We start from the raw sequence: 25,423 nt of genomic DNA on the forward strand, positions 1-25,423 counted from the left end.
GAGACTAAAATATACTCAAACATGTAATTGTCAAACATCTGTGGGGCTGTATTTCATATTCACTTATGTGCTATTTAATATTTTATTTTCTTGTGTGTACAGCTTGGGGGGTGCACGTACTGCTCTGTCGCTGACGAACTCAGGCCAAGTAGAAGGGGAACTAATGTCTTCGCATCCTCTCAACTTGTGTGAAATGTCGTGTAGATAGCTGAGTGGTCGTTTCCCTCTTCCCTACCTGTAGCAAGTCTATGTCATTCTGACGTATCTTCCTCTCCGATTCGGCGAGCGGTAAACACAGCTCTCCCGCTCCGAAGGAGCGCGCGCGCTCGTTGAGCGCTGTTTGTGCAGGTATGGGCTATACGGTAGAGTACACTGTATAACCACAGCGTACTGTGGTATAACGTTGCCAAACCAAACATGTTGAATTCTGAACTGCCTTCTTTAGAGGACATAATGAAATGAAACCTATTCCTAATGGTAAAACGCGACGAAATGAACTGCAGTGAGAAAAATTTACAACATTTCATGTTCACGCATCAGCAAAATAAGTGATGCGTGGTATGAAAGGTAAACTCAATTTGTTTACGGTACTGGCTGTCGTGGTAACGCATTGTACATGTGCATAACTGCTTTCTTGTTGAGAAAGCAATATTAGTGGTCATATAGACTCAGCAGCAAATAAAAAAGTGACAGGCGATTTGAGGAAATCCCTATAATTGCATGTAACGTCAATACAAAAATTAAGGTAATGGAAAGAGGACAAATGTAATAATACAATATTTGTTGTGAGATTTAAGTGTATTACCTCAACCAGGTAACTTGTCTCAATCAGGATTTGAACCTGGGCCATCTCGTTTCACGGTCAGACATGCTAACCGTTACAGGACTCTGAGAATACCGAAGCAGCGTTTGGTAAGATCTGGAGTATTTCCTTGTGATCCTAAATCTAAATGACTGGCTGATGGCAAACTTACTCGTGTTAAATTACATAAGCAACTGTGGCTTACAGCTGTTTCGGTGCTTCTTCACACCATCCTCAGAGCCTACTAGATCTCGGCGTCATCTCGAACTTCCCTGCCTGTTGTGGGGGTGCGTTTGCGTGTTGAAAAGTGGAGTCAAATAGTGTGTGTATTCTGAAATTGATCTGTGTGTTGAGAATTTGATCAGGGTATGTTTTAGTGTGTGTGTGTGTGTGTGTATATTTCATATTGTTCTAGTGTGTTGAGTTTTTGGTTTTTGGGTTGTATGTGTAGGATTTCCATGTCTGTATTTATGTTATTGTATGTATGGTTAGCATTAGTTATGTGTTCGGCGTATGTGGATGTATTGTGTCCTCTGGTTATTGCTTTAATGTGTTCTATGTAGCGTGTTTGGAATGATCTGTCTGTTTGTCCAATGTAGAACTTGTCGCAATTATTACATATGAGTTTGTATACGCCTTTGTATTTGTATTTATTTGTTTGTGTTGTTTGTGTGTTGAGATGTCTTTGTAGTGTGTTTTCTGTTCTGTATGCTACGTTGTATTTCTGCTTTCTGAATGAAGATGCGATCTTATGTGTGCTTTTGTTTTCATATGTGATGTATTTCTTGTGTTCTTGTGATTGTGTTGTGTTTTTGTGTTTATTAAATTCAATAACAATGCTGATAAACTCTTTCTAGAAAGAAAATTCGTGTGAGTGCCATTGAATTTAAATATAAACAGGATACTGCCAAGTAGGTCGGCCGTCATTCACGGACAGAGTAGGCCTATTGGCTTTTCTCCGGTGCGTGACAGCACATTGACATCTCTGTAAGTAATGGGAACCTCATCTTCATTACAGCTGGTAGCAGACAATGAGTTTCACCTTCCGCACATCCTGTCGGTAGAAGGAGATATATGGATATGTGCTTCCGACAAAAAATGTCAAACTCCCAAAGACATCACTCCTTTCTATGGAATTATTGCATTACTTTTACAATCACCTCTAACTGATTTACATCATCATCATCATCGTCGTCGTCGTCATCAAAGTATCATAAGCAACCGTACAACCACACTACCACGCCCATCGAGGCCGGTTAATACATATTCCACATGCAACTGCAAAACACCATGTTTGATTTCTTCTAGGTCTTTTTGACCAGTGAACTCTTCAAAGAAAACTATTAAACCTGCACGTAGAATAATTACTACCACAAACACTAACACTACCACTTGCCAGGGTCATTAAGGGGTTAGGTACAGCTTTCAGGAGTAAAATTTTGGAAATATTCAACATTTTCTTCCTCCATTACTGTATCTTGTACAATAATGAAAATTAGTATGTGTAAAACACAGTCCTTCTGCTATAGGAAAAAATATATTTTTACGATTTAAAAAATTAATTACATTCCTCCCCCCCCCCCAAATTCAGTTCACTGTGCAGTAATGAAGCGTTTCCCACGTAACTAAGAAACTATCCAACATTCTGCGATGAAATTTTTTGTGTGCATTTGTGCACGTCATATCTACAATATGATACAAGATCACTTCTCTGCCTTTGATAGATTGTCTGATAAAAATAAATTCATTTTAAGAAATGGCCAAATATCAGTATTTTCTTCTAACACAAAATAAAAAAAAAATATATTATTTATTAAGGAATGTAGTTGAAAGAGCACGATATTGTAAACATGAGTTTCAGCATAAAATAAAAAATAAAAAATAAAATAAAAGAGAGAGAACATGAAAAAGTTAACAAGTTTATGAGTTGTGAGGGAAACGCTTCATCACTGCACAGTGAACTGTCACCGTTTTGAATTTTGAAAAAGACATTTTTTTTTAAATCGTAAAAATATTTTTTTCATATAGCAGAAGGACAATGTTTTACACATACCAATTTTCATTATTGTACAAGATACAATAATGGAGGAAAAAAATGTTGAACATTTCCAAAAATTTTACTGCTGTAAGCTGTACCTAACTAATTAATACAACCAGCACCATCACCACCAAAATTATAATAACAACCATCGTTGTATCATCAAAATCACATTCATTATCACCTTCTCAACCAGTGACCCAGCTAATTCCTTTTTCTCTTCCTGATCAGTTTCAGCATTATTCTTTCTTCACATACTCTTTTTATCACAGTTTCATTTATTATTCCGTATGTCCATTTCACACGCTCCATTCTTCTCCACATCGAAATTTAAAATGTTTTTATTATTTTCTCCTTACTTCGTCCTAATGTCCATTTTTTCTGGCCCATACAATACCACACTCCACACAAAGCACTTCACTAGTCTCTTCCTTAGTTCTTTTTCCAGAGGTTCACAGAAGATGCTCATTTTTCTATTAAAAGCTTTCTTTGCCATTGCTATCCTCCTTTTGACTTCATGGCAGCAGGTCATGATACTGCTTATAGTACACCCCAAGTATATGAAACTATCCACTTGTTCTGCTCCACTGGAAGGGATGGTGAAGGGAGAAAAGTTCGGGGCCGAAGAAGGTATTAGATTATAGACAATACATTAAGATACACGGATCGTATGCTGAGACTAAGAGAAAGGCGAAAAAGAGGGAAGATTGGAGAATGCTGGGTTTGCAGTTAAAGACTTGCCCTTGGGCGGAAAACTATGAATGAATACCTACACTATGAAATCAATGGCTTTGTCTGTTTCAGTACTCATGATTTTAAGGGGTTAGGTACAGCTTAAAGGAGTAAAATTTTTTAAATATTCAACTTTTTTTCCCTCCATTACTGTATTTTGTACAATAATGAAAATTAGTATGTGTAAAACACTGTCCTTCTGCTATATGATAAACATGTTTTACGATTTTAAAAAAAATTATTATTATTTTTTTTTTTTCAAAATTCAAAGTTCACTGTGCAGTGATGAAGCGTTTCCCTCATAACTCAAAAAGTATCCAACATTCTGTGATGAAATTTTTTTGTGTGTATTTATGCATGTCATATCTACAATATGATGCAAAATCGCTTCTCTATCTTTGATAGATTGTCTGATAAAAAATAAATTCATTTTAAAAAATGGTCAAATATCTAACACAAAATTTAAAAAAAATTATTAAGGAATGTAGTTGAAAGAGCATTATATTGTAAACATGAGTTTCAGCAATAAAATAAAAGAGAGAGGACATAAAAAGTTAACAAGTTTATGAGTTATGAGGAAAACGCTTCATCACTGCACAGTGAATTTTGAATTTCGAAAAAAATATATATAAATAATTTTTTAAATCGTAAAAATATTTTTTTCATATAGCAGAAGGACAGTGTTTTATACATACCAATTTTCATTATTGTACAAGATACAATAATGGAGGGAAAAAATGTTGAATATTTCCAAAAATTTCACTGCTGTGAGCTATACCTGACCCCTTAATGGATTTCCTGTCTTACTCCTTCCGACCGTTCACTTTATATTCTTTCAGACTGTTCAACCCCTTTATTCGCCAAAAATCTTATGGCATCTACCCTGGATCAAACACTTATCTTTTTGGAAGATATCACCAACTGACTGACTAAGCTACGGCTAGTTCTGGCGTCACTGTCTCGTGAGGTTTATTTATCATCTGTTAAATTAAATTTATGTCCAGCTTCCGTGTATTTCTTTATAATCTAGCTTGTGAAAAGCGCTAACTGAAATGAGTGGAGTCTGAGAGGTTTCCTTGGGAACAGAATGTATGAGTTCTCAGAATCAGTCCGCGGCTCGAGCTGGACTCAGGCAATGCCATGTTCCTTGAATTACAACTGCGCACTCTGCAATAGTCTCATTAACAAACCCGTAAAACTGGCTCTGAATGTCCTCACTGTGCAGTCCACTGTCCAAATTGTCAACAAAATGATACAAATCTCGCATAAATAACACACTGTAACCATGTGAAGTGACTATACAATCGCCAATTGGCATTAAGTTGCATAATTCTTTATACCTACCTTTGTTGTCCAACAATTCCAAAGAGAATATCTTGCATATAAATCAAGATGGTCGGTAGTAGATAGTTTTATATAACTGTTATAAAATATATTTTCTTTCCAGTCACCGAAAGACTTTATCCCACCAAACGATGTTTAATTAAGAATAACATCTTTCGATAAAAGCCCTCGAACATTTATTCGTAGATGTTCTGCAAGCTGACAAGGGAGAAAAATAAAACGTCCAGTTTCTATTGACCATGTGTTTGCTAATTTACATGATTCAATGTTCGAAAAACAGGTTGAGATAAAATACAGTACAGTGAAGGAAATGACTTTTGTCTGTATATGAAACATATATTGTTCGTTCGTTTATACATTCATTAAATTGGAAAAATCATATTAAAGAAATTAGCCCCAAACTAAATTCAGCATGTTTTGCTATTAGATTTATGCAAAACATAGTAAATATCAATACCTTAAAAACAATATACTTTGCATACTTCCACTCGGTAATGAGTTTTGGAATAATGTTCTGGGGAAATTCCACAGTTAGTAACAGTATATTCCTATTACAAAAAAGAGTAGGCCTAATTAGAATAATAGTAGGTGCCAAATGTAGGGAATCGTGTAGGACTATTTTAAAAAAACTACAAATAATGCCCATGGCTTGTCAGTATATCTTTTCATTAATAATCTTCCTCGTATGTAATCGTGAAAACTTTGTAACTAATGCAACAGCTCATAGCATAAATAAACGTCAAATATGACTTTCATACATCGACAAGTCTATCGTGCTATCAAAAAGGAGTGCGTTATATGGCAGTAAAAATTTTTAATAGCCTCCCTATCGATATAAAAAATGAAATTCAAAACGTAAGATTATTTAGGGTCAAATTAAAGAAGTACCTAATTTCTCATGCCTTCTATTCTGTAGGTGAATTCATGACATTCAATCACGCTTCATGAAATTGATACTAAAACTTTGTGTTGTACTAGTAGACTATATTTTAAACCTCGTCTGTATATATATATATATATATATATATATATATATATATATATATATATATATATATATATATTTCATCTAGACTGTGACTATAAATTAGGACTTTATAATAGTATTAACTTTTTTGACTTGTTCCATATTCTAGCTGTGAAGCAATGTATGAATACCATGGAATGTTAATACGTGGTACAGTCATTAAGTTCTGACACTGACGCCTGAAGGGTAGGCACCCACAAGAATCTGGATGTCTCAGAAGATGCCGCGTGATACGGCGTACACTTAAACAGATCGACATCCTCCCTCAATATAGTCGCCGTTGGCCGCTATGCACGTCTGCCAACGTTGGTGTAGCTGCTGGAAGCACCGCTGAAAGATGTTGGCAGGAAGATGCCGTACGGCTTCTCTTGTGGCAGTCATGACCTTTTCGGCCGCATAAAAATTATGCCATCGTAGGATTGATTTCATGAGGGGAAAGAGAAAAAAAATCGCATGGTGCGAGATCAGGTGAGTACGGAGGGTGTGGCAAAACAGCGACCTGTTGCCTTGCAAGTTCCTCTTGGACAAGGATGGAGCGATGTGCAGGGGCGTTGTCGTGTAGCAACAGCCAATTCTTCCTATGCCAAAGCTCAGGACGCTTACGACGAATTGAATTGCTTAAACGGCCAAGAATCTCTTTGTACAGGATCTTGTCTACAGTTGCACCTTGTGGGATGAATTCTATGTGAACAATTCCATTTGAATTAAAAAAACTGTTAAAGCATCACCTTGCCTTTTGACCTGTCTTGTTGCGGATTTTTCTGTCGTGGAAGTAATGGCGTTTTCCAGGTGGCGGATTGTCGCTTCAATTGCGGATCGTAAAGGAAACACCATGTTTCGTCTCCAGTTATGATCGGTTATAGCAGTTTCGCCTAATTTCTGACAGAACGTGACGTTTGCCCGTTGCTCAAACTGCAACATACTCGAGTTCCGACGCGCGCATTCAAATCACCGTCACAACAAAGACCGTAGTTCTGCTTACAGTGCATGCACTCAACTGTCTCTTGTTGGGTCGAGAGACTAACTGACAAGGTATCATACCATGGCGCCACCTATGCGCTATAGTGCACCACAACGCCACTATGCGCTCAGTATTAGAACTTAATGACTGTACCACATAAATACAATACAATACAATTCATTCATTTAGTTCTTTCAATATGTTGTATACCCTTTCTTGCCTACTTAATTTTTTACATTATTACTTTCTTTCTTACATGTTTATTTCATTTTTCTTTCAACATTACTTCTTTCTCCCATTTTGCTTCATTACTATCTAGCGTGACTCCTTCTTTTGGTTATTTATTTCCTTCCTTTACCCTGTATTCCTTTGTTTCAATTTGTCATTGTATACTTGTTTTTATTTCATTTTCTTTGTTTCTTACTTGCTACAACTCCTTTTCTTTGATTTTTCTTTTGTATTTTAATTTTTTAATTAAGCCATTGTTTGTTTGTGTACTTGTTACTTTTTTCCTTACTCTGTTATCTTTCATCATCTATTTGCTCTTGTATTGTTTTATATGCTTTGTCTAATGGCAGCCTCTAATTTGAGGAAACTCTAGTAAATAAAAAATAAATATCTATTCTCTATTATTTTCTTGCCAATTTCATTTCTTCCTTCCTTTCTGACTTCCGTTTTCTTAGGCTAATGCTTCCTTCCAGCTTATTCTCTTGCATTACTTGTGTTTTTATTCTTCATTACTTTTCCCTTCTTCTATTTTCCTCTTTCTCTCTTGCATCTATTCCTCCATAATTTATTCCTTTGTGTTCCTGTGGCTGTCTTTATTTCTGCTGGTCCTCCTACAAGTTATATGCGTCGACGCACCGCGTGTTTGCAAAATATTTTTCTCTCCTCCTTCCGGCGTATCCTGAAATAAAACTTCAAGAAGCAGGTCATGTGTGATTCACCACAAATCCTGTTGCAATATTCGTCATGGTCGTTTCCGAAAGTAGGCAGTGGACTGGTACAACAGACTGAACAGTTTCTCTTCTGCAAATATAACTGTTTTTTTTTTTTTTCCTTTATGACTGAATTTGCTATGTGAATCATAACCGCAATATGCCTCCAGATCATTAGCGCCTGCAACTGTCCATTCCACGACCCGCTATACATAATTGGTAGAGAAGTTGCCTAATGTATATAGTTCACCAAACCGCTCGAACCATCTGTCATTTCCTGACATCGAGTTCGTAAGAAGTTGGTGCCAAAAAAACTTCAATACCACGGCAAATTAATGCAAGATTTCTACATCACCATAACTTTAAAACATAATTTGGAAAACCAAAACACTCCTTCTCCTCCTCCTTCTGCTTCTTCTGCTTCTTCTTCTTCTTCTTCTTCTTCTTCTTCTTCTGTACGCCCAAGTATAAACATATTAGCAATCGTCTGAATATCGTCTTCAGTCTTTCTAAAACCCCAGATCTTCATCACAGTCTCCTCAAATGTGTAATTTAAATTCATTTAAATCCATATCTATCTTACATGCATACCAAGAATAGTATTGCAAATTACAATTAAATTAGTTCGACAGAAAATCAATGGTCGGGACAAGACAAGATGGTATGAGATCCATTAGACAACCAAGAACAACAATTTGTGTGTGTATGGCGAGCCCAAGTACATGGTGTTTCAAAATTATAAGAACACTTTTGTTTGATTATCACTGAACAACAAATTCTGACTTTTTTTTCTTACCAAGAAATAAAAGTAGGTTACTTTTACTAATTCGTGTGCGTTGAATTCGAATCTGAAATTCAAAATTCCCAATCACGTACTGTTTTTTCTGGCAATCACATTTCATTTTTTATATATATAATAGTGCTGTATTTTTGTAAATTCACTCTCATAAACAAAACTTCACTAAACACGGCATTTAAAAGGGTTAATTGTATTTTAAAAGGATGTAAAGAATAGAAATTTAACGTTATACAATTTTAACAATTATTACTATCATGTGCATTTAGTAGTAAAATACAAAAATATTTGCTTTTTTAGAAACATTTTCTGCAAGACTTTCGTTCATAAAAGTTTGGAGCTTAAAACATTTGATTTTGTGAGACTTATTGATTGTCACATTTATCTCATTGTAGGCCTAATAGTTATTGTATTGTTTCTTTGTCCTGATGTTAGTGACAAATCTACAGGTATGCAAGAAAAATTAAAAAAAAAAAAAAAAATTCTATACTCCCAAAATGGAACAAAAAATAAAATGAGCAGAACAATTCACTTCTATGCACATTTTATTACATCAGTTGTCAGGTGATAATTAAATGCATTTAAGCAAGATGGAATTATTTTAATAATGATTTTAGTCACTTGATTTTTATTACATAAATCACTGACTTTAACCAAATTATTTTTATGATAAAAATCAGTGAATTATTTTTTAAATTATGTTTATTATTAATTTTTGAAGCAATCATTCACAGATGCATCCTATATGTTAACAATGGCACGTCCATTGGGTAAATAATTAAAATCAGTTTGCTTTCTTATAATTGTCTAATGTTTGCAGTCCATTGTTGTTCAAATTCAAACTGTTGTTTTTTTCTTTTCAATTTGTTTCGTCATTTTTTAGTTAACATTCAATAGTAACTAGCTATGTTAGTAACTTACCATGCTAAGAGAAGTGTCAATACTTACGACTTAACAAACAAGACATTGATAAGCTGGTGGCTAATGAATAGACCGCGGATTTTATATAATTACTCGTACATAATATATTCCTATATTAGTTTAACTAAGAGGAAAACAAAATGTCTGCGAAATACACTAAAATGGTCCTTACTTCGAAGTTTTAAGTTACATATTTGTATAATATATTTTGATGTATATTAGACTATATATTTTGATGTATATTAAATATTTTACATATTTAGAAGTATAGGATATTTCAAGTCAGTTCAAACTTTAAACCGCTATAAATATTATAGCATTTGAGATAAGGAAAAAACAAAAAACATCACAGTGTTGGGCAAACAACGGGGTTTACAAAACATTGGGAAAATGTCCGCCGTTATCTTTTTCAACGTTACAGCATTCTGTTTGCGACACCATGCACAGCATTTTGCAGACAATTTCTTTGAATATTGGTAATTTCTTGCGAAATGGCATCTTTCAGTTGCAGTAGCATTGCTGGATGTGTCAGGAAAACTCGTTCTTTAAGATAATCCCACAACTAAAAGTCGGTCGGATTGAAATCTGGAGATCGCGGAGGCCACATTGTTGGAACGTACCTACTGATGACTTTGGTCGGAAAACGAACATCAATTACGCGTGTTAACTCCACCACTAATTTTTTAGTAGGTTATTTTATGATGTTTTATCATCATCTTAGGTTATCTAGCGTCTGAATGAGATGAAGGTGATAATGCCGGTGAAATGAGTCCGGGGTCCAGCACCGAAAGTTACCCAGCATTTGCTCATATTGGGTTGAGGGAAAACCCCGGATGAAACCTCAACCAGGTAACTTGCCTCGACCGGGAATCGAACCCGGGCCACCTGGTTTCGCGGCCAAACGCGCTAACCGTTACTCCACAGGTGTGGAGAATAATGGAATAAGACAGACTGTAACAGTAAACGGGGAGCGCTACTACAGCATGATACAGAACTTCGTCATCCCTAGACTGAGGAATCACGATATGGAAAACTTAATCTTCATGCAAGATGGCGCTCCACCCCACATATTTATCCCTGCAAAACAATTAATTACGCAGATGTTTGGCGATTGTGTCATCAGTAGTGAGATGTGTCTGCTAATATATGTGCAGTACATATCAGCCAGAACCTCGATGAGAGGTTTTTACTTTTTTAAGGATTTTATTTTATTACGAATTATGTAATGTATTTTTATTCGTCGTTTTACGGTGTCGCAAATTATAATTATACAGTCAGTTAAATGGTAGAATTTGTAAGTGAATTCAGATATCTTATTATTTTTATAATACAAAATTGTCCTTTTGTGTGGAATTCTAAAAGCGAAAATTTATCTTATTATTATTATGGTGCATACTAAATGGTTTCGTTTACGCTCTTCTGGATTGATTTCTAGCTCATGAGGTGCACACTGGGCTATTTGTGCTTAAGGGGTTAGGTACAGCTTACAGCAGTAGAATTTTCGAAGTATTCAACATTTTTTCCCTCCATTACTGTATCTTGTACAATAATGAAAATTAGTATATGTAAAACACTGTCCTCCTGTTATATGAAAAAAAAATTAACGATAAAAAATTATTTACTTTTTTTTTTTTTTCAAAATTCAGTTCACTGTGCAGTGATGAAGTTTTTCCTACATAACTAAAAAAACTATCCAACATTCTGTGATAAAATTTTTTGAGTGTATTTATGCATACCATATCTACAAAATGATGCAAAATCACTTCTCTAACTTTGATAGATTGTCTGATAAAAAAAAATTCATTTAAAAATGGTCAAATATCAGTATTTTCTTCTAACATGAAATAAAAAAATGTTATTTATTAAGGAATGTAGTTGAAAGAGCATGATATTGTAAACATGAGTTTCAGCAATAAAATAAAAGAGAGAGAAGATGAAGTTGAGAAGTTTGTGTGTTATGATGGAAACGCTTCATCACTGCACAGTGAACTGCCACCATTTTGAATTTTGAAAAAAAAAAAATATAAATAACTTTTTTAAATCGTAAAAATATATTTTTTTTATATATAGCAGAAGGACAGTGTTTTACACATACCAAATTTCATTATTGTACAAAATACAGTAATGGAGGAAAAAATGTTGAATATTTCCAAAAAATTTACTGCTGTAAGCTGTACCTGACCCCCTAATATTTATGGTTGAAATAGGCCTATATACACTTAAATCAGATGTAGTAGAAGAAGAAGAAGATGATAATGATGATTATTTCTTTTATGTACCACACTCTTTGAATGCTAGTTACAGAGTTTCCTTAGTTGAAAAATTCAGGGAATAATGTTTTTTTTTTTATAGAGTAGAACTTTTAAAGCATGCTTCCATGCTTTCGCGCCGAACAAGAATGTGATGGGTTGACAATGCAGTATAGGAACAACTACCGGGCACGGGTCTCCATAACAAACAGAAGCACACACCCATTATTTGATGTGACGTCAATATGGAATTGTTGACCTTTCGTGACGTCACCCGCGGGCAGTTTGATGGACGAAGGAAGGGTCATGTAACCTAGGCATCCCGAGGAGGTTACATATATACACGGAGTGGACACAGGTTGCCTTTAGCGTCTCCACGATGGCCCACGGTGACCTCGGGCAGAATTCATAATTAAGGCACCTGAAGAATGTGGAGAAGTTAGTGCCTCGGCGAAGAAATACGAAGTAAACCGTAAACTCACGAACGCTGTAAACTTGATTTCGTTCGCTTCTTTTTTTACTCTACCCGCTCTCTGAAGAGATACAAACTATTATAGCATATGTCTCACTTCGCCAGTCTGAAGGCGACTTGGGTAGCGTGTGGCGGAGTTGTTTGCCAGCGAAACGATAAGTGTCCAGTGTCGTGGCTGTTTGGTAACAGAGATACGTGACAGCTGATTGTGTGGGCAGGTATACAGTAGGTAGCGAGAGACCTTCAAGGAAATTCACAATGTGCATCGGAAGGTGAACATGTAGCGAACCATCTATCCGATGACGGCAGCGGCCAGAGCCATAAGCAAAAGTAAAATTGTCGGTAGGTGAAAAAATCATGTGGCTAACGATTTGAAACAGCTCTGTTTTGTGTCTTTGTACATACAGGATACACCGCACGTTTGGACAGCTGCTTTTTGTTATCGTCACGTGTGTTTTTGTCCATGATAAACGAGTTGTGACAGTGTTACATCTGCAGCAGAGGTGTCATATTGTTTGGTGACACTCTTGCATTGTGTGGTAGAAGTTTGGATTCGGACAAGTTTTGACAAGTTTCTATATTTAACATTGTGTTGGTTGTGTATGCAGTGTTTTTAAGACGTCACGAAAACTGTAAATGTATTGAAGTGGACCAAGCTAACACGTGTGACGTTTAGACGGTTTTTCCATCCTGCCTGAACTTCGCAAAGTGCGGTGCTAAATGTATACAGTGATATTTCAGTCTCATTTTAATTGGGATTGAAGCTGTTTTCTCGCTGTCGAAATTGGAGGATATTTTCAACAAATCTACGTGAGTACATAATATTATATGAAGAGTCCACTGCAAGAATGATGGATGTCATTTTCTTGTCGAAAATGAACCAAGACTGTCAGTGCGTAGCTTAAGACATATAGAATGTACATACAGAGTTATATGGCATTAACACTGATAGTCATTGTCCAGTAATGATCGGAAAATCACAGTTAAGCTTTGAGCGCTAAGCATTTCAAACTTTCAATTACTTCTCCTGCAAAATGTATTCCAAATGACATCCATCATTCTTGCAGTGGACTCTTCAGTATAATAACTGTTAATAACATACCGGTATTTTAGAATAACTTTATTATTAATTACATCGTTATTAATAAATGTTGACCCAAACTGATTTCAAAATATTCACTCAATAGGTAAAAAATTAAGGAATACGGACTAACTGAAGCTAATAAACTTTAAAGTATATGCTCGAAGTAGGCCTACAAGAAATAAAAATAGTAACGTTATGAAACTACTCTGACGTCACTCGTGGTACCATGGAAACAAGTTTTCCACGCGGTCTCCATGTCTATTCTCTAATCTCTATTATGTGCCTTCAGGTTTTCCATCTGACTTATACAGCCAGTGTTGTCAGATTGTATTTCAATAATTTCCCGCGTAGATGGGTTCAAATTTCCCTTTTACAAGTAAAATTTCCCTCGATCTCTCCTAGCTACTTCACTGTCAGAAATAATTGTATGCTATTTACAACTTCACTTAATTTTATTACCGGTAGATAAAGTGAACGTCACTGGACTGCCTGCCTCTAATACTGAGTCATGCAATCACAATATGAAAAAAAAAGTAATGTTTTGCAACTGTGAGCTCGGTAATTCCCCGAATTTCCAACTCCAGTCATAGTATAAAGGATTGAAAGATTAATAAAAAAAACCTGATAAGCAAACCCGTTTTGCCTCATCGGTAAGGACAGATCACGAGTCTCGAAGTCTGAGACTTCGACTCAAACGACGTCTTGAGTAGTTCCCCCTCCCTGATTGTCACTACTGTTTCTCTCTCTACGGACCAACTCCCTCCAAATTATTTGACACAATCGAACAATATTAAATATTCATAATTCTAAAATCTGGTTTGAAAATGCTAAAGAATAACAAATAAAGGTAATTTTAAAGATACATGGAAAGATATGATGTCATATCACTTAAATAATGCCCTCAACTAACCCACTAACCTTGTCACATACGTTCTTTATGGGTTAGATAGGTTAATGAGGGGATAGCTTAAGTGATATTAAGCCGAGATATGTGACAAGGTTAGTGGTTAGTTGAGCGGATTATTTAAATGATATGGCATCATACCTAGTCATCGTATCTTTAAAATTAGCCAAATAAAATATTTTACAATGAAACTGAACAAATCGAAAATGCTAAAAATTCCATCTTTTACAAAAAAATTTCATTTCTCCCTCAAGGCATCGGCTTTCCCCCGAAATGTAGGAAATTTCCCTCCATCGGACACCACTGCTTAGAGCTGTTTACAAGTAGGCTAGATAAAAATTTAATTCAAAATTATAGACATTCTAGTTACCGGTCTTGAGTTACTAACAAGGTAAGATTAATCAGTAATGACAATATAATAATTTGAAATTCTTTCTTATATTTTTCGTAATATGAATTGTTGTAGTAATAATTTTATTAATTATTTAAACTTGAATAGCTTATATTATTATTATTATTATTATTATTATTATTATTATTATTATTATTATTATTATTATAGCATCACAACAAAACCAGTCTTGACAGTAAAAAGGTAAAGGTATCCCCGTAACATGCCATGAAGGCACTTGGGGGCATGGTGGTAGAGCCCCATGCTTTCCATGACCTCGGCACTAGAATGAGGTGGTGTGGTCGGCACCACGCTCTGACCGCCTTTTACCCCCGGGAAAGACCCGGTACTCAATTTTATAGGAGGCTGAGTGAACCTCGGGGCCGCTCTGAAAGTTTGGCAACGAGAAAAAAATCCTGTTACCACCTGGGATCGAACCCCGGACCTTCCAGTCCGTAGCTAGCTGCTCTACCAACTGAGCTACCCGGCCGCCCAGTTTTGACAGTACTTAACTAAATAATGGCGAATTTCTTTGCACATGCTTGCGCTCGATTAAATATAGCCAAATCGAATTTCACGTGTTAAAATATTTCCTCTATTCAAAGAGTTAATTTATACAGGAGGATTAACTAACAGCAAGATATGAGGGCTAACGGGTTCATGGCTATAGATATCTGGTCCTGATGAGTGTACTCATTCAAAATTAACATGTTTTTGTGAGGCTTTCCACACATTAGTCATGGAAATATTGGATTAGACATATACATGAACATCAAGTAAAATATACTACACTATTAAAAATGTGCATATTGTATCTGAAAAAAAGTCAGTATACGGTTACCTCACTGCTAACAATATCTTAGAATACTAAAAAGAGCAGATTTGTCTGTTTGTTGAATGCGCATTATTATGTTTACGAAAAGACATTTTTCAGTGCCAATAATTTATTTTGTGTGTAAAGGCTGGAATTTTGGGGCAAGAGGGGAAGGAAGGCAATCTTGTTCTGAAATTTATCCTCTATTTTTATTACATTAATTTGGGTACCGGGTATAGATGTTTCACATAATAATTGAGATTTCCTCAACTTAAATCCCATCTCATATTTTTATGATAAGGCTGTGCATTTCCAATTAGCCTAATCATATTATTATTATTATTATTATTATTATTATTATTATTATTATTATACATAATACTTTGCATTATAACTTACTAAAAGACATTACTACTACTCTTCATTAACAGTTACTTAGAAAATACAACGTTGTTTATAGCTGTGGCCTACAGAATGACCAACATGTCGACGACATGTTAAGCAACATAACTACTTTCAAAACTGAAGCTTCAGCTACGTATTCAAATCGTGTTCAATATACAGGGTGTATAGTTAGTGTATATAGTTACTTATTTTATGGACACTCTGTATGTCGAAAGTTGCATGAAAACAGGGATGGGGGGGATGGTATTCAGTACAGTAAGCGAATTCAAATCGATTTGAATAATCCATAAAAGTGTAGTAAAAACCACATGTTTTCCGGATGATTTTGCAGCTCTTGAAATATGGGAAAGGTAGGAAATCTCTACCATTCTTGCATATCATTCTGTACTCATTGTTACTGTTTCAGCATTAGGAATTTAAAAAAAATGTAGGGCCCACCGATACCGAAGGCTCCTAATCTATGCCATACACCTTTTTGCTCTGTAGACCCTAATGGTTTTTCATGAATCTCTTGTGGATTTTGAGCGGTGGTTCTATTTCTTAAAGAAGCTTCACAGAATAAGAACTGGTTTCATTAACCATTAAAGGGTTGTTAAGTCTGGATCACTGTGTGTTATACTCATTCATAATTCATAACGTAAGTCGTAACGTTCCATTTCAAACTAAATCCAATACTATAAAGCATTATTTGTTGCTGCCTTCATTTTCGCCATGTTATTTATTAATGTGTAATTCCAAATTAAAACAAGTTTGCTTAAATTGCCCCACTCTTTACTGACAAAGTGTAAAAAAGTAACTATTTTTACTAATAAAATGAAAATCTATTATTTTTATTTGATTTAAATCAGATTTTTTTAAATCAAAATTTTACTTAGAAAATTTTTAAATTATTCTCAGATTGGTGTATACTTCATTGATTGTGAAGTACCTAGATTTAATAATGAATAATCAATCAAAATAGTGTGTTTTAACAGTATTTTGAATTGGAGTATGACTCAACATATTTACTACGTTTTCATGGAGTATTAAATCGATTATAATACGCTTACCGTATTGAAACTTCCATGAAAACGAGGATTCAAAACGATCTGAGTCTCAAGATCGGGACACCTAAAAATGGGGTCGGATCGTATTCAATACGAATTGAGTTGCATGAAAACGGGTATCGCATTCAAAACGATTTCAATACACTAAGAGCGTGAATGATCGTCACTTGTTTCATGTGTCATCTGTTTTACCAACAGCGAGCGCAATTTTGTATGTTGAATAAATATTATGTTTTATTTAACGACGCTCACAACTGCAGAGGTTATATCAGCGTCGCCGGATGTGCCGGAATTTTGTCCCGCAGGAGTTCTTTTACATGCCAGTAAATCTACTGACATGAGCATGTCGCATTTAAGCACACTTAAATGCCATCGACCTGACCCGGGATCGAACCCGCAACCTTGGACATAGAAGGCCAGCGCTATACCAACTTGCCAACCAGGGCGACTTGTATGTTGAAAAGTCGTGTTGTAATACATAATATTTTGTAGGCCTATTTTCCTGAAAGTCATTATTACCATTCTTCATTAACAGCCAGAATATTACGTTTTCGTGCGTCTCATTAAGAAAACTCAACATTGTTTATAGCTAAGGCCTACAGGGTGACCAACATGTTACTTTCGAAACTTCAGCTTCTATATTCAAATCGTTTTCAATACGTATTGAAAATTGCATGAAAACAGAGATAGTACGGTAAACGTATTCAAATCGATTGGGATACTCCATGAAAACGTAGTAATAATTTTAAACCAGTTAGTTCTTCTGTCTTATAGCTTATTATTTAAGTGCTTAATAAAAACACAAACACCAAACACAAAAAAAAAAAACTAAACTATGGTCCGTCCCAGGAATCTGTCACACATATGGGAACAGAGTCTGTGCTGGAATGTATTGCGGGCAGCATCAGCTGGAGTCTGCTAAGGGGTAAGATGCTCGTGGTAGAAGGTAGAGTAGAGTTCAGAGAGAAATTATCCCCTCCTGCAAGCGATTGCTCGCTTCATTCAAGCAACCTCCCCCCAGAGCAGTCATTGGCCCTAGCCCTCCCACATACCACTTGCGCAGAGGTCTTGGTTCTTCTTTCTACTCCACAGATTCCTGGGACGGACCATAGAAGCTTTGTTTACACAAAGCCGGTTTATAAACTAGTTATTCAGTCGCATTTATAGCTACTTTATTTAAGTGTTTATATAAAAACACAAGCTGGGAAGCTTAAATGAACCACACCAAACGTAGAAAAAACACGTTCTGCATCAGCGGATGATGTCCCAGCTTTTAAGAATTGCATAACGTCTCCTAATATTACTACGTTGCCAATGACAATTTCTTGAGATTTCCACTGCAAAGCAGACACACCTTGCACCACTTCATCGGTGAACATTGCTGGAATGAAGGGTTGAGATTTTGCTTGGCTTTCACAAGTGTTGATAGAAATTAAGTTCCTGCATTTTTCCTGCGCAAACTGAAATACACATTCACGCTCAGATTGACGTAAAACATATTCTGACTCTGTTGAATACTGGATCAACAATGAAAACCAGAAAATGTGGTGCAACCAATGACTGTAACGTTTTTCAAACATCTTAGTTTTTGTGCCAGAGTTCCAGATCTGTAATTCCTCCAAGTCATACTTTACTTTTTCCATGCTTTCTCTGTTTGTCCAATAGTAGAGTCATTTCTCTGGGTTAGATCAAGAGCCAGTACTACTGGTTTTAATATATTTAAGAGGTCTTCAGCATTGTGCTTTGTTTGAAGGTCACTAACCTTTCTCTTAATTGGATCTTGAATCTTATCTATATTTTCTTCACAAATCTTCATTTTTATGTAACATCAAAGACAATCAGACGAATTATTCCATCGAACTTCTTGAGGGAGGATTGCACTCCATCACTTCTAAATTTTGCATTGGCAAATTGATTATTTTGAAAGTGTTTCACAATTTCTGCTACGTATTCTTCTACAGTGGCATCAAAAACTTTTTCCTTACATTTTTATTGTACCTACCTTGTTTTTTGACTATACCATGCAGGCTTTACTTAATCGTAAGTTTTAGTTGCCATTGTAATATTTTACACAATCAAGACATAGTTTAAAATGCAAGGAAAAAGTTTTTGATGTCACTTTATATTTAAGGTGCCCTTGGTAATATTCCGAGACAGAAGATTAAAAATATGAGCAAAGCAGCCAAATGTAATTAAATCAACATCTCTTTCTTTGAGAGTATCTACCGCTGTGAAGTAACGGTTGGGATATCTGAACGTGAAACGAGCTGGCCCGAGTTCAAATTCTGATTGCGACAAATTACCTGATTGAAGATTTCCCCAAGGATTTCTTTCAATCCATTAAAAGCATGCTGTTAACTTTCGGCACTGGACCCTGGATTCATTTCGTTGGCATTATTACCTTCATTTCACTCAGACGCTGGATAACCATAGCAGTTGGTAAAGCTTGTAAAATAACCCAATTAAAATTATTTGCGAGCACTCCTCATCTTTGTCATATTGCTTTCATTGTCTGTAACAAAATTTCACACAAAATTGCGCTCTACAACTTTTCACAGCTATTAATAGCAAGTTCAATCAGGTAGTCGTTCGTGTGGAGATGTCAAGATGGTATCAACTGTGTTGAATAGATGTACGTCCCTGTTTTCTGCACATTTGACCATCCATCTAAGCTCATACAAACTATACCTTTTCTGAAATAAATCCTTGAAACACAGGTCTGTTTCGCATTGATAAATTTCTTCAAGAAGGGGTCCAGATACTGCAGCAGATGATGGAGGGGGGGAGTAGCAGTGCAATGAAATTCAAAAGTAAATTAAATAATAAAATGATTAAAAGCAGCAGTAAAAGGGAAGAAAAGGGGTTTATGGGCAGAGTGAAGCGAAAAATGGATAAAAGTCCAAAAAAGGGGGAAAAAAGGTGCTGGAAAATTACCTCCATTCTCATCTGGAAACAACATTTCACACACTGGATTCTTTCAGAAATCTGTAATTTAGCCTACTCTATAAAAAAAAGGCACTTGAGTAAAATCCTAATCGTGATAATAAGAAAACTGTTACTCATTGCCGATAAAGCGCTGACTTGTGGAGTGTGAACTTCGGCATTACACGTACAGCATGTGAAGATTAAGCAACAGATTTGTATTTAAGTCATGAGAGTAGAGTCTAGCAGTACACACAAATAAGGCAGAGTACGCACTTAGTTTTCAAGAACCTTTAAAATACACCATGTGAAACTCCAAATACCAATAACGAACTGTTAATTTTATTCTGACTATACTACGTCATACTACTTTTGACCAATAAAACGGTACGGAACGTGTTTCAACCAATCATAACTGCGTATTCTACAATTTTTATCACCTCCCTAGCATTTGTTTTATCACCTCCCTAATATTTGTTTGTTTTTTATCATCTCCCTAGCATTTGTTTCTTTGCCAACAATGTACTTCCAATAATTGTACCTTTTAAAATGATTTATGTTCATATCATCCTTAATGAAAATTTTGTCATTTATCTTGTTTATATTAGGTCTATTTAGGTTATGTCATAGCTTCTGCTGTATGAGATTATGGATAGTCACGTATCAGAGATTGTTTAATATATATTGATAATTGAAATGGAATGCGGCTGTTTTAATAAAAATGAAACTGAATCAACAAAGCCTTCTTGACTATATAATGAGAGCTGAGACATTGAATGGTTTCTTTCTGATTAGCTGGAACCAGTTTTCATGACCTCCATTAATCTACAAAATTATGTAACATAGTGTTCCTTAATTATAATTTATAAACTCAATCTTACTATCAAGTACACATATATGCATTACATTCCTGTTTAACTGTTAACGCAAATTTCAGGCACGTATACTCAGAACTAAACAAATCCAGTATTTTGTTTCCACTTACCCGTTTTTCTATCATCAGTTATCTTCAGTTCCCTCAGAAAGATTGTTATCCAAAACTCGAAACTTAATCAATGAAAGACGAATCTGTCTGCATCCCAACAAAGTAGAAATGTTTATTTTAATGATAAACTGTCTTTGGAGCAATGGTCATAAACATATAGGCCTAATGATGGTTAATGTTGGGATTTTAAGAAAGATTATAATATTGTGTATTATTGATATGTAAGTCAGATTCAATTCGCTATACATTATTAATAGGGCTAGGATTCTTAGGTAAATAAGTATTTTATTTTCACTGTAATAGAAACACATAATTGTGTTTTAAGTTTGAGACAAGGTCACCTGAGCGTATATTTTAAATTTTATTTCACATAGGAGCTCATATTTGGAATTTATTTATGTAAATACATTACTTTCAAATATTCACATAAAAATTAAGTTTTCATCAAATAATTTTCGACAAAAGCCTAATTTTAGATTAATCACCTCCCGAATATTCAGTGTAGTTCCCTAAACTTGACAACTGACAACTGTTTCTCGGAATTGCTTATCTGTTGACCTGTGGAACTGCAGTCTGCTCTCTCAGCACAAGCAATAACAGCTGTCACCACTAATAAATTGTACTGTAACTAACACACACAAACACTGATGTGTCATTTAGGAGTGCCTTGGAAATTATCATAACGCTGATTCAGGAAGCAATTATAATTTCATAAATATCAGCTGCCTCTGTTTTTGTTTCCTATAATAAACATGTCTCTAGTCTAGGCAGTGCATGTTGTTTCTCAATGGCCAGAACGCTCTTTTTTCCAGTACAAGGCAGTGTTCCGCGATAATCGTCAGTCATTTGTGATGGATGAATCTCATTGTGTACTGCAATTCTTCAGCAGTTGGCGAGATAGCATGATTTATACAGATGAATATTGTATATTGTTTATATTTACATAAAATAATTGAAGCATAATTACAATTTTTTCCTTTTTTTGTCACATATGTTCCCGATTTTTAGCACATAAAAATAAATATTTTCCTGATTTTTAACACCTAAAAATCCGAGTCTTAATTATTAAATTAATAGTTCAGTACGTGTTTAGACATAAATTCAGAAATAAGTATATACCCAGTTTATAACCAATTAACAAACAAGTTTGTAAAGACTATCGATAGTAGCCTGTCTATAGTTTTGATTATAACTATCGATACCATTGCAAGTGACCGTAGCCCATCTCTAATTCAGCTACTGCAGAGACTGGTTTGGAACACATTATTCATATGATATTCAATATCATATTGTGAGGGCTTAAGGATGGACTTTAATCCACTAAAGCTCACCCTCACTGGCGCCACCCCTGGCTACCGTAGAATGATTGCGAACGTACCAGACTGTCTGTTCAAGCTACGTTGAACAGTAGTGGCAAAAGAAAACCGGACCGACCCTTGTAGCTGATTTCAGAGCCTTGTTCACTCCAGAGCACGATATACTGATAATTAAGACTTTCGTGGTTCGAATCCTGCCTGGGAAGGAAACCTTTTTTGTTCCTTATTCAAATTTATTCCCGATACTTTCGATTGCAGCGATATTTTACTACTTAATTAACTTATTATTCCAAGAACATGAATTTTACCAGCAATCGAAAAGTATTGGGAATAAATTTGAATAAGGAACAAAAAAAAAAGTTTCCTTCCCTGGCAGGATTCGAACCACAAAAGTCTTAGTTACCAGTATATCGTGCTCTGGAGTGAACAAGGCTCTGAAATCAGCTACAAGGGTCGGTTCGGGTTTTTTTTGCACTACTGTACATCGTCATACTGCTACTCGCACAGTGGAAAGTGATCTATAGACAAATTTTGTATAGTTCATGTGCGGTTTTCGTAATGTCATTAAAATTCACAAGTTATCATGCTAGATAATTGAAATGTCATCTCCTACTTAGCTCCAAAGCACTTACTGACATTTCTCAGTTCATAATTTTGCGAGTAAAAGGCATTTCCTTCTGACAGTGATGGGCAGCGTTTACTTTTCAAAGCCTTGCCTCATCAGGAGAGTCAATGTGGTGCAACGCGTTTGATGTGTGCCGAAAGAATCAAGTTACTATAGCACACAACTCGCACAGTGTTCATGCGTTAGCTCCTAAATTTCTGAATGTCTATCAAACGGTGGATCTCATAACATAACTCTCAACACCCAACCTCTGGGGTTGGGGGACGATGGTATGTGCCAGAGTTGCCACGTGTCCCTTGTTTACTGTGTATAAGTTACAGAGTGAAGTTTATATTCATAGTAATATTTGAAGGTTTCAGTTACTCTTGTGGTTCTGGGGAAAATATTTTCAGTAAGACTCGCTAAGATTTAGTGTAGCCTTACACCTTCAATTATTTTTTTTACGAGGCGGTGTCAAAGAGGGCGCTTTCTTTTGAAGAGATGATATGAGAATTTGTTTATTGATTACGCTTTTTCAGTTGCCTCTCCAATCACAAGAAGCGGTAACATGTCTACCAATGAAGCGTTAGCAATATTGTAATTGACGTTCTCATATCTATTCCACTTATAGTAAAAACCAATGTTGTCGTATCTGGAGTTGACAGATAACGACAAAAAAAAGGTTAGTAACTTTAAAGCTTAAACATTTATTACTGTCGATGGTGGTGGCAGAAACAATTATACCGATGTCGGTATAAAAATAACTGTAACCAAGAATATTCTTAGTCGCCCTCGGTAGCGTAGTTGGTATAGTACTGGCCTTCTATCCTCGAGGTTGCGGGTTCGATCCCGGCCAAGGTCGATGGCATTCAAATGTGTTTAAATGCGACAGGCTCATGTCAGTACATTTACTGGCATGTAAAAGAACTGCGGGACAAAATTCCGGCACACCGGTGACGCTGATATAACCTCTGCAGTTGCGAGCGTCGTTAAATAAACCATAATTTTTTTAACAATATTCTTTGCAACGAAAATGTGTTAGTTAAGTAGGTTGTTTTACGGCACTTAATCAACACCTTACCTTATTTAGCGTCTGAATGAGATGAAGGTGATAATGCCGGTGAAATGAGTCCGGAGTCCAGCACCGATAGTTACCTAGCATTTTCTCATATAGGGTTGAGGGAAAACCCCGGAAAAACCTCAACCAGGTAATTTGTCCCGACCGGGAATCGAACCTGGGCCACCTGGTTTCGCGGCCAGACGCGCTAACCGTTACTCCACAGGTGCAGACGGCTGTCAAACGCTGGTTCCGATCCCAGGCGGCATACTTCTACGACACAAGGATACAAAAATTGATCCCATGGTGTGACAAATGTCTCAGTTCCATTCGGTGATATGTTGACAAATAGCGCAACAATTACTGTATCTGTTTCAATAAATCTTTCCATGCAATTGTACTTTTTTTCTGTAAACGGCTTCAGGGAAAATCATTTTCTAAACGCCTCGTAATTGCAGTCGATGGCCAAAATTTGTATAAGCACTTCTTTTGACATTATTAATATGGTGAAAGAAAAAAATATAACTTTTTTAACTGCCCCCATCAGAATGTTTGCTTGTAAGTCATTTCGCAACTGTCTTTTGAGAATGGTAAATTATTGGTACATAGGGTTTTCATTTTGCTGCCATCTACCGGTCACCGCGTACAACTATGGATTCAGATGTTGCGAAATAGTAGGGCAACTTTTTTGTGGTGGAAGTGGGAAGTAATATGATATTTGCCGTTTGAATGTCTACAGTCTGTTGTAGTTATTTAGCCGCCATGTTGAGGTTTTTTTTATTTTAGTAGGTTATTTTACTACGCTTTATCAACATCTTAGGTTATTTAACGTCTGAATGGGATGAAGGTGATAATGCCGGTGAAATGAGTCCGGAGTCCAGCACCGAAAGTTACCCAGCATTTGCTCATATTGGGTTGAGGGGAAAACCCTGGAAAAAACCTCAACCAGATAACTTGTCCCAACCGGGAATCGAACCCGAGCCACCTAGTTTCGCGACCAGACGCGCTAGCCGTTACTCCACAGGTGTGAACCGCCATGTTGATCTAGTGGACTTATCCTGTGACCCCGAGTTCGATTTATAACTTGTGTTGGGCAACTGGATCAAAGTAATCCATCGATAGCTCTATTATTTTCATCTTTTTAACTTCAGATATACTCATATGTTTCACTGCCGGATTCTGTACGAGGAAAAGGTGCATTAAAAACGGTTTCAAAATTTCTTACATCTATAATTTTTTTCATTTCTCGCTCTTTCTTATGTTATAAAATACAGGTTGAGTCGTAATTGTGTACTATAAAGTATTGTAGAGTATAAACAGATTTTGTCATATAAACATAGGCCTATAGCCGTGACGGCTTTGTTATCAAGATATGACAACACTGTGGAATGCGCGAGTTACGTCGAAGCTTTTCATGCATCAGTCGCTCAGACGACATCCTACAGTAAACAGTAAGTATAAATTATTCTTATTGAAGAGAGAGAAACGCTACAGTCAGTCAACAGGTGCTACATATTTGAGCTTTCTGCAGACTGAAATACCACAGCAAACGGTACCACTGTCAACACGGTAGAACCCTGTGTACTACAAGATGAAGCATCTGCCCATTACCGTA

General features: G+C 36.0%; 2 protein-coding genes across 5 annotated transcripts in view; one reads left to right on the forward strand and one right to left on the reverse strand.

Moving 5' to 3' along the window:
- LOC138696414 (enolase-like) overlaps window positions 1-25,423 on the reverse strand; it is a 66,311-nt gene that overhangs the window by 20,618 nt on the left and 20,270 nt on the right. The gene's annotated exons all lie outside the window — the stretch shown is intronic.
- Window positions 12,380-25,423, forward strand: part of Exn (Ephexin) — a 467,843-nt gene continuing 454,799 nt past the window's right edge. For 3 of the 4 annotated variants that reach the window (XM_069821311.1, XM_069821340.1, XM_069821349.1), the window contains exon 1: window positions 12,380-13,090. The gene's annotated coding sequence lies outside the window, so the exon portion shown is untranslated. The remainder of the gene's footprint in view (window positions 13,091-25,423) is intronic. The other variant, XM_069821331.1, reaches the window with a different exon arrangement.

Source organism: Periplaneta americana, chromosome 1 (assembly GCF_040183065.1).
Source record: "Periplaneta americana isolate PAMFEO1 chromosome 1, P.americana_PAMFEO1_priV1, whole genome shotgun sequence".
In the NCBI taxonomy this organism is placed as follows: domain Eukaryota; kingdom Metazoa; phylum Arthropoda; class Insecta; order Blattodea; family Blattidae; genus Periplaneta; species Periplaneta americana.